Source organism: Brachypodium distachyon, chromosome 3 (assembly GCF_000005505.3).
Source record: "Brachypodium distachyon strain Bd21 chromosome 3, Brachypodium_distachyon_v3.0, whole genome shotgun sequence".
Taxonomy (NCBI): Eukaryota; Viridiplantae; Streptophyta; class Magnoliopsida; order Poales; family Poaceae; genus Brachypodium; species Brachypodium distachyon.
In genome coordinates, this window is record NC_016133.3 from 18,513,357 (window position 1) to 18,531,218 (window position 17,862).

Here is a 17,862-nt window from a genome sequence, read left to right on the forward strand (position 1 = left end):
GGCTTATTGCTATCGTACTATGCCTTTTGGTTTGAGAAATGCAGGGCTACTTACCAAAGGTGCATGCAGAAATGCTTGCACGAACAACTCGGCAAAAACGTGCAGGTATATGTCGACGATGTCGTCATAAAAACAAAAGAAAGCATCACGCTGCTGGATGATATCCGAGAAACATTTGCAAACTTGAGAAGACTCCGAATGAAGCTAAACCCGTCCAAGTGCACATTCGGTGTGCCGGCAGGAAAGCTACTCGGATTTCTGGTCTCAAGCCGAGGTATAAAAACAAATCATGTGAAAATTGCCGCTATTGAAAGAATAAAGTTGCCGAAATGTCTCAAAGATGTACAAAAATTCACTGGATGTTTAGCATCATTAAGTCGTTTCGTTAGTCGGTTGGGTGAAAAGGCAATGGCCTTATACCGACAAATTTGTGTGGACACAACAAGCAGAGGTAGCCTTCCAAGAACTGAAGAAGATGATCGCTACGGCGCCGATATTAGCCTCGCCAATGGCACAAGAGCCAATGCTGTTGTATATAGCAGCAACAAACCGAGTTGTCAGCGCCGTCATAGTGGTGGAGAGAGATGAAGATGACAAGTCGGTACAAAGGCCGGTATATAATCTGAGTGAGGTGTTGTCATCATCAAAACAGAATTATCCTCGTTACCAAAAGATGGCGTACGGTGTTTATATGGCGGCAAAGAAGCTGAAGCATTATTTTGATGCACACCAGATCCGGGTAATATTTGAAGCGCCTATCTCGGAAATCATGAGTAATAAAGATGCAAGCGGCCAAATAGCTAAATGGGCTATTGAGTTAGCACTTTACACACTGCAGTATGATAGACGAGATGCCGTGAAGTCTCAGGCGCTGGCGGACTTCCTGGTGGATTGGGCCGAGATGGAATATGAGCCGCCACCACCTGAAACCAGTTATTGGAAAATGCATGTTGATGGTTCCAAAATGAAAAGTGGGCTTGGCACCGGCATAGTTCTCACCTCGCCCAAGCGTGATCAGTTGAAGTATGTGTTGCAAATTCATTTTGCAGCGTCCAACAACGTCGCCGAGTATGAGGCGCTTGTTCACGGACTGAAGATGGCAAAAGAGGTCGGTGTTCGCCGGATTCAATGCTTCGGTGATTCCGACTTGGTGGTCCAGCAGCCTCTGGTAATTGGGATGCGTTGGATGCCAACATGGTACTATATCGCTTTCATGTGCAGAAGATCAGTGGCCACTTTGAAGGTGGTGAATTCCATCACATACCACGGGCAGAGAACGAGGCTGTCGATACTTTGTCGAAGCTAGGGTCAATGTGGCAGGCTATCCCGGCCGGCATCGCGATGGAACATATGCGCAAGCCGTCAATCAAGCCGTCACCAGAATCGGAGTCGATATTCATTCCGGCAAACTCGGAAGCTGGCGTCACTCCAATGGATATAGACAGTGGCAGTGGTTCCGGTAACCCGAGGACTGAGCGCCCTAACTCGGCTGAAGCAATGGCAATTGAACCTATGGAGGTAGACGAGCCAGTTTTCGTGACTCGCCCTGTGCCGTCTTGGGCACAACCAATAATGTCATACCTCAGAGATGGAAATCTGCCGGAAGAGGAAGTGTCGGCAAGGCAAATTCAGAGAAGAGCAAAGGCATACACCATTATCAACGGCGAGCTATACAAGAGAAGTGTCACTAATGTGTTGCAGCGTTGCGTTGAGCCAGAAAAAGGACAAAAAATCCTCCGGGATATTCACCAAGGGGAGTGTGGCCATCATGCATCCTCAAGAACATTGGTGGCCAAGGCATTTCGGCATGGGTTCTACTGGCCGAGTGCATTACATGAGGCGGAAGATATGGTCAGGAAGTGCAACGGTTGCCAAAGATATGCTAGCAAGATTCATATGCCGGCATTCGAGCTCAAGACCATCCCAATCACTTGGCCATTTGCTGTTTGGTGTTTGGATATGATGGGGTCCTTCAAGCGGACACGACGAGCCATGACGCATATCTTGGTCATGGTGGACAAGTTCACCAAATGGATTGAAGTGAAGCCAATACGGAAGTGTGACGGCAAGACAGCGGTGTCGTTTTTAAAGGATATTATCTTAAGATACGGCTACCCACACAGCATCATCACGGACAATGGAACAAACTTCGCAGAGGGAGCTTTTGCGCGGTTCTGCACAGAGAAGAAAATCCGGCTTGATGTTGCCTCAGTAACACATCCTCAGTCCAATGGGCAAGTTGAGAGGGCAAACGGCATGGTCTTAGCCGGCATAAAACCTCGGCTAATTGAGCCACTGGAGCGCACTCCAGAATGCTGACTAGATGAGCTCCCGGCAGTACTGTGGAGTCTCAGGACAACCCCGAATCGTTCCACGGGCTATACACCATTCTTCCTCGTATACGGGGTGGAGGCTGCATTACCAGCCGATATCCAGCATGACTCTCCATGAGTAACCATGTATACGGAGGCCGAGGTAAAGGAAGCTTGAGAAAATGATGTCGACCTGCTCGAAGAAGCACGGGAATTGGCCTTATCCCGGTCAGCCATTTATCAACAGCACCTTAGGCGTTATCACAGTCGGAAGGTAAATCCGCGGGTGTTCCGGGAAGGAGATCTCGTGCTCCAGCTTGTGCAGCGCACGGCCGGCATGCATAAATTGTCACCTCCATGGGAAGGACCCTTCATTGTGAGCAAAGCGCTACATAATGATTCGTACTATCTTATAGATGCGCAGGACCCCAACGCAAACAGGATGGCCAGATTTGGCGAGGAAACCAAAAGGCCATGAAACAGCTGGAGCACGAGTACGAGGTTATCAAACACATGAAAAGCGATTATGGAAATAAGCAAACAGGCGAGCCGAGATGCGCGTCGTTTTCTCTAACCCAACACTCTTTTTCTATACCGGGCATTTCCAGACGAATTTCATGAGTTTAATATTTTTTGAAAGTTCTATTCTATGACTTTGTGATTCATACGTCGAACGCCGACAAGGCAGACAAAGAGCCGAGGTCATATGATTTAACCAACAGAAAAATAAACTCGGGGACTCGGCTGGGAACTCAATAACTTGTGGCATAAGCTAATTCAAACCATTGTGCATCACAAATAAGAGTACTTCAAAATATTTACATCTGCACCCAACATCCCGGGGATCTAACAATTTTAAAAGTTTTTTCGACATCAATGGGCAAGAGTTCAGGCTGCAGGATCGTTGGTGCTGATGCTCGGGATATCTGTCTCGGCGGGAGGTGACTCGGCGACAATCTCTTCGTCTACGTCCTCTTCTTCTTCCTCGGTCGCCTCTTCTTCTGCATCCGATCTCGGACCCTCCACAAAGGAATGCACATCGGCATATTGGATGAAAGAGTAGGCCTGCTCTTGATGTTTGGCGATCAACTCTGGATCTGAGAGGAAGGGAGAGTCGGCACGCATGCATTGAGGTTAATGCCATCGTACCAAGAAAGTACGAACGACAGTGCCTCGTCGGCGCCGACACGAGCGGCCGACTCCCGCCACTCGTTAAGCCGGTCCTCCTCCTCCAGAAGACGCTTGGCCAAGTCCGAGATAGCACTCGGCGCTTCCTCTCCTGACCAAAGAGCTCGGAAGACACGGATGTCGGCATTAAGCATATCGATCCCGAAGGTCTTCAATGGCTTAACAAGGGTCCAGATGCTGATGAGATAGTCCTCGATGTCGTATTCTGATGGCTGTGCCTTGGAGGAATCCCTCGTCCCGCGAGCTTTGATCACAGCGGCTTGAGCAGCCTCATAGAGTGCGGGAAGATTTTTGCCAGAAAAAGAGAAGTGATGATGAATCCTGGCACATTGCTATTGTCGGTCGAACGATCAAAGGAAAAGATCCGGGTTATGGCAACTTACTGCCTAGCAATCCGTCTATCTTGCCGAGGTCCCGTAAGCACACGGCTAGCATATGTGTGCTCTCGGCCATCTTCTGTTGAGCAGCGGTGGCTCGGGTCTCGGCTTCGGCGAGAAGATCCTTATATTTTTGTACCTCGCCCTCTAGGCGGATCTTCTCGTCGGCTTGCGCAGAAAGCGTCGAGGTAAGTTGAACTACCTCGGCCTTCTGCGCCTCGCCTTGCGCTTCAATTTGCGCCCTTAGCCGGGTCACCTCATCCCGATGCTGCTCCACCAGCTGAGTCTTCCCCCCTGTATTGACGACATGAGTTAGAAATGTTCAAGACAAAAATAGGTGCAGTTTGAAATACAGAATGAGTCATACCTTGCACCTCCGCGACGCGCCTCGGCAGCTCGGAAACTTGTGCGTCATCCCCGGCTGTTTATGTCGGCACACGTCAGTTTTCAGAGTACATTTGCAACTCGACATAGTTTTTATGTCGGTAAAAGTATACTTACTCTTGTTCCGCTGCTCGGCCACCAAAGCCTTGTGCTTGTCCGCTAGTTTCTGGTGTGACGCGAGCAAGATTTTGAAGATCGTGTTGCGTTTATTCATACAGTTCTGCAAGCAAGTGACCCACAATCAATTTTTGCATAATGGTTCAGATCTTTTGTGGCAGGTCAAACCTGAATCTCGGAAATAGTGTTTGAAGCAATTTTAAGCTTCAGGCCGACTATTCTAAACTCGACCTGAATCTCGGGAAATAGTGTTTGAAGCAATTTTAAGCTTTAGGCCGACTATTCTAAACTCGACCTGAATCTCGGGGAATAGTGTTTGAAGCAATTTTAAGCTTCAGGCCGACTATTCTAAACTCGACCTGAATCTCGGGGAATAGTGTTTGAAGCAATTTTAAGCTTCATGCCGACTATTCTAAACTCGCCCTGAATCTCGAGGAATAGTGTTTGAAGCAATTTTAAGCTTCAGGCCGACTATTCTAAACTCTACCTTAATCTCGGGGAATGGTGTTTGAAGTTTTTTCGAGGTAAGCTTCAGGCCGACTATTTCTTACTCGCCCCGAACCTCGGGGACTAGGAATATATGTAATAGAGACAGAATAAAAAACTTCAAGAGATTTTCGTACCTCGGCAGCTCAGCTAGATTCAAACAATGCAACTCTCGCCTCGAACATCCGGGCCGCCACCGACTCTGAGGTCGCCGCCACGGGAGATGGCCCCACCAGAGCATTTTGCTGCGCTGTTTGGAATGTGCCGGAGTTAACTTCGTAACTGTCGGCGCTGTTCCAATCCATGGCGTATTGGCCAAGGGACCCCAAGCTATGCCCACTTGTCATCCTCAGAGGAACTCCTTGAGTACCCCGGAATGACGGCAGGCCGGATGAACTCGGAGGCTGCTGTCCCGACGGAATGGCAGAGCTCCTAGTTCTCTTCGCCTAGGCGGCCGCCAGTTGTGTCAGTTGCGGCTACGATGGCTGCTGTGGCGGTGGTGATGCTGTCACCTGAGGTTGTTGAGGCTACGGCTCTGGCTGACGAGGCGGCTCCACAGTCAATGGTTGCGGCTGCGCATCCGGCATTGCCGACGAAGATGCAGTCTCGGCCGCGGATGTCTCGGCTTGGGCGACGCTCGAAGCGTCGATGCCACGGGCGACCTCCTGAACGGGGGATGCCGGATCTGCGACAGTAGGTTTCTCCCGTAGCTTGAGCAGAAGGCTCTACACGCGGAGATGAGGTGGACGGGATCTCGGATACAATGCAAGTTTTGGACTGAGTGGCAGTCAGCGCCTCCCTACAGAAATGGAGTTTTGTTACTCTCATGTCAGTCAAGAAAAGCTACCAAAATACCAACATTCAAAGTTTGAAATGACATGAGGCTTACCCGACGACCATTGGTTTCGGCTTCGGTTGCCGGCCAGCAGTTTTCTTCTGTTTCATGGTCCTAGGAAGCTCTTTGTCGGCGATGCACTTCTCGCCCGCCGACACCGAAGCAGCAGCAGGGGCCGCGGCAGGAGTTGGCTCGTCCAAGTCGGCTATTCCCGGACAAAAACAGGCGTAAGCACTTCAAAGATAAGAGTTAAAATATCAGCAAAGTGGGGACGGAAACTATTACCTATGGCTCGCCTGGGGCCGGCATGAGGAATCAGCATGTGATCCTCAGAGTCCGGGTCTTCCAAGTCGGCTTCCAGACGGTCAGGGAAGAAGCGCTTGTCCGGTTCATGCCCGTCCTCGTTGCGCTGGAGTCTAAATTTCTGCACAAGAATATAAAGGTTATGCCGAGATAAAGCAATATCAGTTAAAGGCCGACATACAATTATGTCGGAAGAAAATTGAAAGAGCAAGTAAACAAGAAGCTTACCAAGGGTGCACGGTTCTTCCGGCTGTACGGCGCCATGCCCCAACTCTAGTTTTCAGCCAAGTTGGTCTTGGCGATCGCCTTGACTCGGTGTCGAACCTCGGGCTTGTCCAGAGTGATCGTCGAGACTCGGTTCGGGTCTAACCGGCCGCTGTGGAAGCACATCTTGTCCGTCCGACGTTGGAGCGGGCAAACCCGCCGGAACACAAATGTTGCCAGCAGGTCGTCAGCCGTCATCCCGTTCTCCTTAAGCGCGAGGGTGCCGGCATGAACCTCGTTAATCTCCGGAAGAGAGTCCTTGGGATCATACTTCCAATTCTTCTTTTCTTCCGGCGGGCCGACTATGAATCCCGACAGATTAATCCTGTCGGTGTCGGAAGTGTTCTTGATGTAAAAGAAAGTCTTGAGCCACTTCTTGCAAGATTCGAGACCCTGGATCCGAGGAAAGGCGGAACCTCAGCTAGGTATGATGGTGGCGGCGCCGCATTGGGTCATAGGTTTAGGCGCGCCGGGATTGTCCTTGTCAGGAAGAACCTGGGGCCGGAACATGAAGTACTTGGCCCACAGGTCAACGGAAGGCCAGAGGCCGAGATAGTTTTCGCAGCAAGTGATAAAGGCAGAAAGAGTGAGAATGCTGTTGGCAGGAAGATGGTGTGGCTGGAGACCAAAGTGGTCGAAGAAGTGTCGGATAAAATCGCTAACCGGGAGCCCGAAGCCACGTTCAAAGTGAGATAAGAAGACAACGAACTCACTGGGCCCAGGTGTCGGCACAACTTCGTCGCCGGGAATCCGGCACTCCACCTCCGCCGGAATCCGCCGGGTGCAGCGGAGCCAGTCAATGTCCGCCTGCGAGAAATCGGAGCCCTGCCATCCAGCGCGCTCTGACCCAACATCATCCTCAACGTGCTGGGCGGCGAGGTCAACGGCGGCGGCGTCATGGGAAGAAGACGCCATGGCGCAGGAGTAGATCTGGGAGTGCTAGATGGAAAACCGGCGGCGCGAGAGAAGAGCAAGAAAGGAGGCGACGGTGGAACCACAGGCGCGCGTGCGCAAGGCTACGGTGGTGAGCTAGGCTACCGGAGGCGAGCAAGCGCAGCAGCAAAGAAGCTCTGAGCGTGCGAGAATGGCGGATGCGCATGAGCAGCGAAGGGGCTAGGGTTTCGTGGGAAAGTAAAAGTGCTTTCACCCCGTTCCCTCTATTTATAACCGGGGGGTAATCATGGGCCGGATCTTACGCGCCCACAATCCCCGTGGCCAATGGATAAATGGCGCTACAATCATGGGGGCGGTTTCCCCCATTAACGGCACGCGCGTAATTACTGCGCAAGGTGGCGCAGTGAATCTCGCCAAGTTATGAGGAGATAAGGCAATGGACGGAATTCGAAACTCTGCTCTTAATGGCTTGCCGGCTCTTCTGTCCGATGGGATGACACATTTGCCTCAAAAGGCATGCCAACAGTGTCACGAACCTTATCCTCCCGTTGTAAAAATGACACGCAGAGTAAGTGCGACGCGTGGCGTAGGTGTCGGCGGAGAAATACTTTCTCGAGCTATCCGAGATTAGGCAGGATAATCTCGGCCTGAAACTACAAATACCGCGCCAACTAAAAATGTCAGTGGTGCTGAATCTTATTCCTTATTTAAAATTTTAAAATTAATAAAAGAAATTTCATTTCTTTATTTTATTAATTTAGGATCGAGAAGAAGTAGTCTTTCTTTGATCCATATCTTAATCTTATTTGATTCATATTCTTAATCTTATTTGATTCTATCATTGATCAGCGCTCCCGGGGCACGGTCCAGACGACCAAGGTGCGAAGTATTAAGTAGAGTGAATGGGCCTAGAAAGCTCCCTTATTTCACTTAAGAAATTCATAAGTCTCAATTCCCGAGCGATCGCACCAAAAACTCGAGTTCCTTTTGGATTTCCCGATATCATAATGACACTTAATTTGTTTCTTTTTCTCTTTTTTGCTAGCACCTTTGGGCTGAACAACATCCTTAACAGATTATACCTTACTAGTGAGTACTGCTTCCACCTTACCACTACCCGGTGCTTTGTATTGTAGAAACCATGGGTGGGGCAAGCACTTCTATTCTGGTTCATGGTTTCTCTTGGCTATATGGTTCATCTGGGGGGGGGAGATCGAGCTTCAAGAAATTGTGAACGGTCTTATCAATACACAAATGTATAACTCCCCGACCTAGCCCTAGCCAATAGTATAGTTTAGTAGTCGGCCAAACCCCCATGCTCACGACATGTTCTTGATATTGATTGAGTTGGAGGGAGTCAGAGACTACCACGGAATCCTTCCATAGTCACCCCGGTGACCTTCGTCACCAAAGCGTCACGACAGTTTCCAAGACCCCTCATATAATCTCCAGTGGGGAAGACGAATATGAAACCTTATATAAAAATGAGATCCTACAGGACGAATACGAATATGAAACCCTAGAAGACGCATATGGGAGCCCAGAGAACGAATATGGGAATCCAGAGAACGAATATAGGATTACCATATTGATATTCGGGCGCATGATAAACATCAGTACTCCAGTGCATTTCTCCGTCTGATTCGGAATAAATATGTTTTTGTACCCTTTCTTTAAAATGTAAAGTGGACGTTCCGGCACGAATCTCCGCAATTACTTGTTCGGATTTTACATATTGATCATTTTGCACTAGAATCAAGCTTTTTGAGGGAATATTCACACTATATAGAATATCCTGACTCTGAATAGTAACATGCAAGTCTATATAACATAGAAAAGCAGGCTGTCCATGACGGGTACGTGTGGGGTGAACCAAATTCTCATTGAATTGGATTTTTCCATTCGAAGGGGATCGTACAAGGTGTTTTTGAAGTTCAGCACAGTGGTTATCCAGGCAGGGTTTGCTCGGAGTGATCATGATTCGGCCATGTTCGTATCAGTTTATCCTCGAGGACGTGCTATTCTGTTGTTGTATGTTGATGATATCAAACTGCCCTTGTATTCAGTGTGAAAAGTTCCCTTGTCTTCTGATGCTAGAGTAGAGTGAGGGAGCTCTGGGCGGGGTTTCCCAAAAGGTAGTTTTGCCGCCATGTTCACCTTATCTTTATTAATAGAAAACAGTAATGCTTCATCACGACATACAGGCAACACCGGCGAGACCCGGGAAGGTAACCCAATTGGGAGTCAGAGGCTGAGAAAGCTCCGGATCGTGTCGGCATTTTACCTGGTCAAATCCTCCTTAGCGCTGAGTAGTTCAAGGTTTGGGAAACTGTCGTGGCTCGACATCAATTTTTGTCGGACCACAACAGCTTCGGGAACTAGTTTCGGGGGAATGACCCCGGGTAGGGTCATGACGACACACACATTGGCCGGGTTAGAGAGAGCAAGGCTGACGTAAGCAAGTACTCCGACATTGTTGAGCCGACTTTATAACAGGCCGGCATACCAAGAGTGTGCCGGCTTTATAACAGGCCGAGGCGTGGCTACAGTGCCCGCCATCTGGCTGTACGTAAAGCACAAAGCAGCATTGTCCCCTCCCGGACAATCCGGAGGGAACCATGGGGGTACCCGGCGGGCCCGGGGGTTGCTAGGGTTTGCTTCCGGCCCACACGTCAGTGTGACATCTTAGGCCTATAAATAGAGGCTCCACCCCTCGTGTGAGAGGGGTTCCTCTCTTAGACATTAGTTCATCTCCTTCTTCCTCCTCTGGACACAGCTCAAGGAGCACCATTGTAGCCCTCTAGTATCCCAGCTAATACTAACAAAGCAGGAGTAGAATTGTTACCTCAACAAGAGGGCTCCAAACCTGGATAAAGCTCGTGTTCACGGTTACTTGTGCGTGGTTACACCACGCCATCCCTCCTCCGGATCCTCTTTCGTCCATCGGTCCCAACTCAAGCCATCCTATGGCATCTGCCGTGACACCACGACGACAAGAGGCGTGGCGGCCGCGGGATCGAGCCTAGGCGCCGCCGGCAGATGCGGCGGCTTCGACGACGAGCACCGCGAGAAGCAGCTCGACAAGCTAGACCGGGACGCCTACCGCGAGCTCGCCGAGCGCAAGGCCTCCCCAAAAGACCAATCTCATGGAAAGGGCTAGGTGATCCACTTATACTTCAACACTCCCCCTCATGTGTGGCTCCGACAGGCCTAAACGTGGATCGAAAGTGGCATCGCAATTTATTTGCGCAACTGGGTCTCGAACTCGAACCGGATCTCGAACTCAAGACCTCTTGGCTTCGATACCATGAAAAATTTCATGCGCTAGCCAACCCAACCAAAAGACCGATCAGATAGAAGAGCCTAGGCAATCCACTTATATTTTAACACTCCACTCCACTCCAGCGTGAGGAACTGAGGCAGCGACGTGGGGAATTTATTTTAGGAGGTGCTCGTCAGCTCTGCTCACTGAATGTTTTCTCCTCTCCTGCCTAACGCTTCCTCTCGTCGATGCCTTCCTTCAGGCCTGTCCCTCCAGATCTCCCTCCAACTCTCAGACGTAGGCATGTGCTTAGGTCTCTCAAACGCAGGTTGCCAAGGTAAACATTAACCAACTTAATTTCCCTAATACTCGTATGGATGTCACGGTTCTTGGCTTTCCTCCTTTTCTGCTGCAAGGGTACGGGTTGGCACCAATGTGGTTTGGCATGCCACCAAGGTGTTTGATGAAATCTGTAGCAGGAACATATGTGCATAAAATGTGTGTATATATCTCCTGTAATCATTGATTTCTCCAAAAGAACTAAATGTAAATCATATGCTATTTGTTGAACTGAGATCATATGCCATACATAATGCTTCATGTTCGTAAGTTGTAACTAGGGAGGTCCCAAATAGGTTCTGAAAAATAAAATTTGAGAGCCAAATTGTTTGTTTATGAGATAACCCTTGTGGTGGCACGAAATTGGAAGTTTTATCAAATTAGTAGAGAAACATAATTTGTTGGTTTGTAAACATAATTTAATGCCCCAAATAATATGCTTGCACTCAGACCTTGCTCTCAACCGCATGCCATGTGTTTCTGCTAATGCCCCGAAGAATATGGTTTATATATAAGTTCTGCTATGACCGTTTGGTGCAAGGAATCTTCGCGTGAGATCATACTCCCTTTGCACTCTTTTGTTTCGATCTCATCCGATTTTTTTTGGAGCAGAATTCCAGCACGAGGGGACTTGCAAGGGCAAGGAGAATCGCATCACGCTGCTGCCTAAATTACTGGTGTGCTGCAATTTCTACAAATTTGTCTGATCTGTGCAAGGAGGAGTTCTGCAAATCGACACCTCGTCATGCCCAAAAGGTGTATCACTCTTCCTCCGGTGATGTGCTGTGTTTCATGTTGGCAACAGCTTGTGTTTGTCAGAGCAATGCTTGGTTCCTACCAGTGTTGGGTTTGATTTATTTCGATTGCAATCGGGTGGACACTAACACCCTTCTTGGCAGTTTAACGACAGTTCTATTGCACAGCAAGCTTGATGCCTTGAATGTGATAAATTTATTCATGATATTCAGTGTGCTAATTCTTTGTGCTGATACGATAAAGTTGACACATTTTTTTCATTTGATAAATGATCAAATGATTTAAAATTTATTCGTAGCTAATTCTGTACTCACAGTTTCCTTGGGGGGAGAAGGAATGGCCTAAAAAGCATGACAAAATTGACAAATTTATCACATTGCAAATGCTTTAAGCTAATCTGCTACCACATTATGGACCATATCACGGACGCCGCGAATCTTTTGCAAGACCACATCAGTTTATTCATGGAGATATCTTCTAATGGAAATGGTGCGTTAACATTGCAAATCTCTTCTAAGACAGATAGTTTGAGGCTGCTAATTACTGTCGAACGGGCAGTGCAACTATTCATTTTGTTCCTTTTCTAGTGTCCACGTCCATTTAGTGTATTTTGCTTATAAATGTGTACTTTGTATTGGCAGGCGTGCAACAGAACATATCCTTAAAATGTTTGTAGTGCTTGAACATTAGCTTTTGTAATTCACAAATGGCTTGCATTAGAAACATATATATAATTAGTGCGTTTCCCTAACAGCATACTTCTATCGTGTATCTTGTTGTGGTTGGTACGGAGTCTACTGAAAGAATACGAGCCAGAACGATCGATGCCCCACGAACCGGCCACATAATTTTACAGCCAGAACGATCGATGCCCCACGAACCGGCCACATAATTTTACGTCACAGCTACACAAAGCATGCACCGATAAAAAAAAGCAGATCAAAAATAACTTTACGTCGCTTGCATGCCTGGCTACGGAACTGAACGGCAAAAGAATTTTACGCTGCATGCAAGCCTGGTCCTGGCCGCGCGGGCTGCAGTTACGGAGGTGATTGGCGACACAATTTTACGTTGCATGCGGGGATGTACAAAGGTACAGAAACACAGCCATTTATAGTGTTTTGCATGTGATTTACAGACAATCTTGCAAGTAATATATACAATAGTCTGTCTATATGCTGTCTAAAAAATCTTTACTAAAAATTATAGACAACAGACATACAATGGTAAATAATCTGTCTATAGGTTGTCTACTAGATTGTCTGTAGAACTACAAGCGGACTGGTGTCTTTTCTCAATCTCTTTCCTCCACCTCAGCAAAACTACCTCTTCTAGACACCTAAATCAGCCCCATTGTACATGCCCTGATGGGTCAGGCGCGTGCGAGCGGTCGGTTGGCGAGTCGGGCGCCAAACAGGCCAAACAGGGTGACCCTATGTATAGGAAGTGGTTTTAGTACGACTGAACACCCCAGTGTATGACAAGGGTTGTACGGTGAAATGGTTTTTAAAAACGGTTTTGCTATTTCTTAGGCGACTGAGAAATAACTATTTCTTAGTCGATATTAAGAACCTTTTGATTCAATCATTGAGATTCATGTAAGATTAATGTAGATCCGATGGATAAGAAAATCTTCATTTGATGGCTACGATTGTTGACTGATAGCCGACTGAGAAATAGACAATCCCTTTCAAAAATCTTGGAATTTGTACCGCATCACCATCATAATAGTATATGATGATCCACCGGTGCAATTGAGAAAAAAATGCCATCCTATCTTTCTTATAAATTTGTCAGTACATTTTAGAGTGTTTACATATATATGCTCGTCCAGTGTATTTGACCTCTGACACACGCAAGTCACACAATAAAATGTAGTCAGTGCAGCAGCATAAAAACCCTGACGCCTTGCTTTCAACAAGTGTCAGAGGCTCCCAAAGCAAACCACTGACACTTCTACGGTAGCAAGTGTCAGAGCTGTGTAACACTCCCAAAGCAAACCACTAACACTTCTATGGTAGCAAGCGTCAGAGCTGTGTAACACTCTCCTGACGTGTCTGAAGTAAACGAGCGTCAGTAGTGCGCACGCGTCAGAGGTGTACAACTTCTCTGACGCTTCTTGCGAGGGAGTGTCAGATTTGTTTGTTGTGCATCTGTCCTAACACTTTTTATTGCTGCGTCAAGGGTGAGCTTGCAGTAGTAACGCTTTTTGTAGTAGTGATAGGGTCGCGCCAGAGAAAGAGTGGACGGGAGAGACGACTCATATAGCCCAACAGCTGACGTAGCGCCAGCTAGGACCTGACATGTGGGACCGTCTCGTCAGTTTTGGGATTAGACGCTAGTGACCGAGCGGTTAAACAAATCCAGTGGTTTTTAGTAATTAAAACGTAGATCGATACCTATGTGAAACCCTCGCCAGTAATGTGGTGGGTTTTTTGTAATTTACTCTTTTTAGATAGATATGGAAATAATATATTTTCAGTTGACTTTCCAAATTAATTTAAGTTTACGTGAAATTGTACAGATTGTCTTTTTTTTAGGGAAATTGTACAGATTGTTGCTACTGACAGCAGTGTCGTGCCTTGTTTCATATCTCACGAAGGGTCAAACTGGCCCAACCCAACCAGAAACATAGCCCAAGTGCAAATAAAAGCCCACTATAACAGGCCCAACGGTGTATTTCTCGGTTAAAAACATACTTCTCCTAAACAACTATTGAGCCCAGTATTCGCTCAAAAACAAACAATTGAGCCCAGTAGGCTAGCCGGTTCTTCTCGTGGGCGAGAGCAAGGGGTTAGCCAGCTCAATTCACAGCTGGACCAGATTAAATTACCTGCGGTTTTGCACAGAAACTGAACCGGGTTCGCCGAGCCAAACCGCCCGGTTCACCCTAGTGGTTTTTCCAGTCCGCAGAGGCCGCCCGTTCCGGTTATTTCCGGTTCAACCCGCGATCCGGTCCGGTTTTCAAAACGGGACATGGAAGGCCGGCTCGCCGTGGTAGGCTCGTGCAGTTTTGCACAGGAACTGAACCGGGTGGCCCAAGCCAAACCTTCGGTTCACCGGTTTTCCTGGTCCGGTTTTCAAAACTAGGCCTGGGACACGGAAAGCCGGCTCGCCGTGGTAGGCACGTGGGGATGAGGACCTCCCAAAACACCTCACCAATGGAGCCAGAAACCTAACTCGGAACTACCCCTCTACTTGCCTGGCTCTCTGGTGGAATTTCCACAAGAATGCTCTAACCATCGCGACCAAAGCGAGAAGGTCCGATAGCGCGGATAGCGACGAATCCAGTGGTGGATGAGAGGACCCGAGGCATGAGAGAGATCACCTGGAATGGAGAGAGAGAGGTGAAGAGAGAGCTAGAGAGATCAAATATTTTTCCGAAGGAGTAGTATGATGTCAGAATCTTCCGTGACCAACTTTTCTTAGTTGTTCTTTCGTAACGTTTTCATGGGTACTTACTTGTGCAATGTTGTACTATAGTGTATCATTTTCATTGCGTTTTTTAAGATCATAGAACCACAGTTTTCAGAGCAATCTTCTCATGCAACCCCCACTTTTGCTAATTGTTTTTTAGTCACACTATAATAACAAGCCCAGAATAACGAGTTTAGGCAACTTGAGAGTTTTCTTTATAGACCGCACCCACAGGTAAGATGCCGCGTCGGACAGAGCTGACCCAACCCGATAGCACATTATGCCCGAATCTTAACTCCCCATAGGGACCCCTTCCCTTTCACGAGCCTGACCCAGCAGGACCTCGCCCGCGCCACGATCGCCTGCATCGCCTTCACTCGCTTCCTCACCGATCGCGCCTTCCTCGACCTCGGCGGCTTCTACCCTTCCTCCCTCGCTGCGGCCGGTGCGCTCGCCCTCGTCGATGTTGACCTCGCCTTCTCCTTCCTCCCTACCACTGCTGTTGGACCGCCATGGACGCCCGCGTGCTCCTCGCCCCCAACCCCGAGCTCGTCCACAACCTCCACGCATCGGACATCCGCGCCCACAAAATCGCGACCACAACAACGGTAATCATAGTCATCAGGAGTTGCCCCTAGTTTTCACCGAGCTCGTGGTCTCCGATCCCCTACGCGCAACGGCGCTACGTCCTGATTCCCCGGAGCGTCACTGAATTTCCCATGGGGTAATCTCGGAATGGAGCGCCCCCTTCCTGCTACGCCCCACCAAGCAGGAGGAGGAGGCTGCAACGGAAGGCGTGTGATCTGGTTGGCACACAAGGAAGAAAGTCTCTTTGGCTTTGTGTTCTCTTCGAGGAGAAAATCCGTCGCCTGAAGATGGGAGGATTTCGGGTTCGGCATGGCGACACCGGAGTTGATCGAACAGGGCCCTCTTCTCCGGCACCATTATGCGTGTGGCTGTTTCTACTGGCAGTTCTTCACGGCTTGGAGGATGGTGATAATCATGCTTGACACGCGGATAATGGTATTCTCCATCCGTGACATCGTACTGGAGAGATTGCCTATGGTTAAGATTTGGACATAACGAGCTATCATGACGGGTCGGGTCTGTCCAACGTGGCGTCTTACATGTGGGCCGGTCTATAAGAAAAACTGTCAAATTGCCTGAAATCGTCATTTTGGGCCTGTTGTTATAGTGTGACTGAAAAAATGTGGTTTTCCGAACAAATTAGCAAAGGGGCTACGTGAGAAGATTGCCCCAGAAAACTGTGGTTGTGTGAAATTTACTCTCTTTTTAATGGATTAGGCTACCTTAATTGTAGAGTTGAAATGTGTATAGCACATTTTTTATTAGAAAATGTTCAGCACATTTTGTTAGTAGAAAATGTTCAGGACATTTTTTTTAGAATTTGAGCTTTCAAGTCCGAGCACTAAACAGAAGAAATATGTGTAGATATAGGAGGTTCTCGGGGTGCATGGTCTTTACAGCAAAATTAAAATCCAACAAAACACTTAATGGATGTATCGATCTCTACTCAAAGAGACGCCCTTCGCATATGGAGGAGTTGGGAGAAAAGACCTGTGCAGTGTCAGTGTATTATAAATATGAGCACAAGTAAGGTATTTTCTAAAGAAGATAAGGAGCACGGGCATGGAGCCCTGAGGAGTCGAGAATACCTGCAGCCTTAGGCCTTGAAGTTTATTGGATATCGTGGGTACATAACTGCGTGCTTTTGTGTTATAGTATTTCATTTTCAATATGTTTTTTAATGGTTTATGCTATTTTAATTGTGGAATTGAAATGTGAATAACATTATTTTCTTTTTCTAGAAAGTGTTCAGCACATTTTTCTTGAATGAAGCATCAGATTTTTCCGTTGAGCGTTCAAGTCTGAGCATTTTTTAGAAAGTGTTCAACACATTTTTCTTACGGTACATAACACTGGAGGTACAAGAACATGTATTGCGCGTACAGTAACTTGCATCACGTTTTCCATTGCACGTTTGGACATAGCCAATGGGGGGCAACATGTGGCCTACCGGTTGACTTGTTCATTCTACACAAAGCCCCCGCGCCATTTCGTCATTAAAGAAAAACCTCCAAATCAAATCCCCCCTTCCAGTGCCTGTTCTTATCCTCCCTCTGTAGCACCAGAGATCCAAGGAAGGCCGAAGCGCTGGCCGTGGTGGGTGACCCATGGAGGCACGCTCCCCCAGAATACACGTGTCGGCACCTAGACATGTCGTGTGCGCGTGGGCCTTCCAACGCGATGCAGTGTGACGGGTTGCAGCCTCGATGACGCCAGTAGCAAACGAAAACGGAAGTCGCTCCTCGTCTTGTCCTGCATCTCGAGTCAGACCTTCCTTTGCCTTTGTGCTTCTCCTGCCTTCTTATCTACTGCTTCTGCAGCAGCCTTGTCTCTTGAGACCTTAATTTGTGGCGCATGAGGGAGATGGAGGACGTGGTGGCGCTCCGCCCGGCCTTCTGCGTCCGGGCTAACAGATCCCCCATCCACTTCTTCGCCGTCTTCGATGACCATTAGCTTGTACCCCCGTCATCATGCATCATCCTTATCGTCTCGTCTCATCTCTATCATTAGCTTGTACCGCCAGTATTTTAACTTTGATTCTAAGGTTTTTCTAATAAGCAAAACATCGCGGGAGGCTTTGCGTAAAATGAACAAGTCAATATGCAATACAAGTGTCGCCCCCCATTGTCTATGACCAAACGTGCACCTGTAAATCAAATTATTGTACCACCTAGTCCCATTTTGTAACTTGTTGTACTAAACAAATTCTTGTACCTCTTGAGGAGGAGCACATTTTTTTTTTGTTGAGCGTTTAAACCTGCACTACACTTTCGGGAGCACTGGACCCGAGGAAAAGGAGAGATCACCAGGAATGGGACTATGGGAGGGAGTGGTGGCAAA

The 17,862-nt window shown here is 48.0% G+C and overlaps 1 protein-coding gene and 1 long non-coding RNA gene across 2 annotated transcripts in view; both read left to right on the plus strand.

The window, feature by feature from the left end:
* The window catches only part of LOC100838188, a 47,954-nt gene that overhangs the window by 19,883 nt on the left and 10,209 nt on the right, over positions 1-17,862 (plus strand). The gene's annotated exons all lie outside the window — the stretch shown is intronic.
* Positions 10,615-11,750, plus strand: LOC104583590. Its single transcript, XR_731423.3, has 2 exons — positions 10,615-10,759; positions 11,374-11,750. It is a non-coding gene; the product is annotated as an uncharacterized LOC104583590 (long non-coding RNA).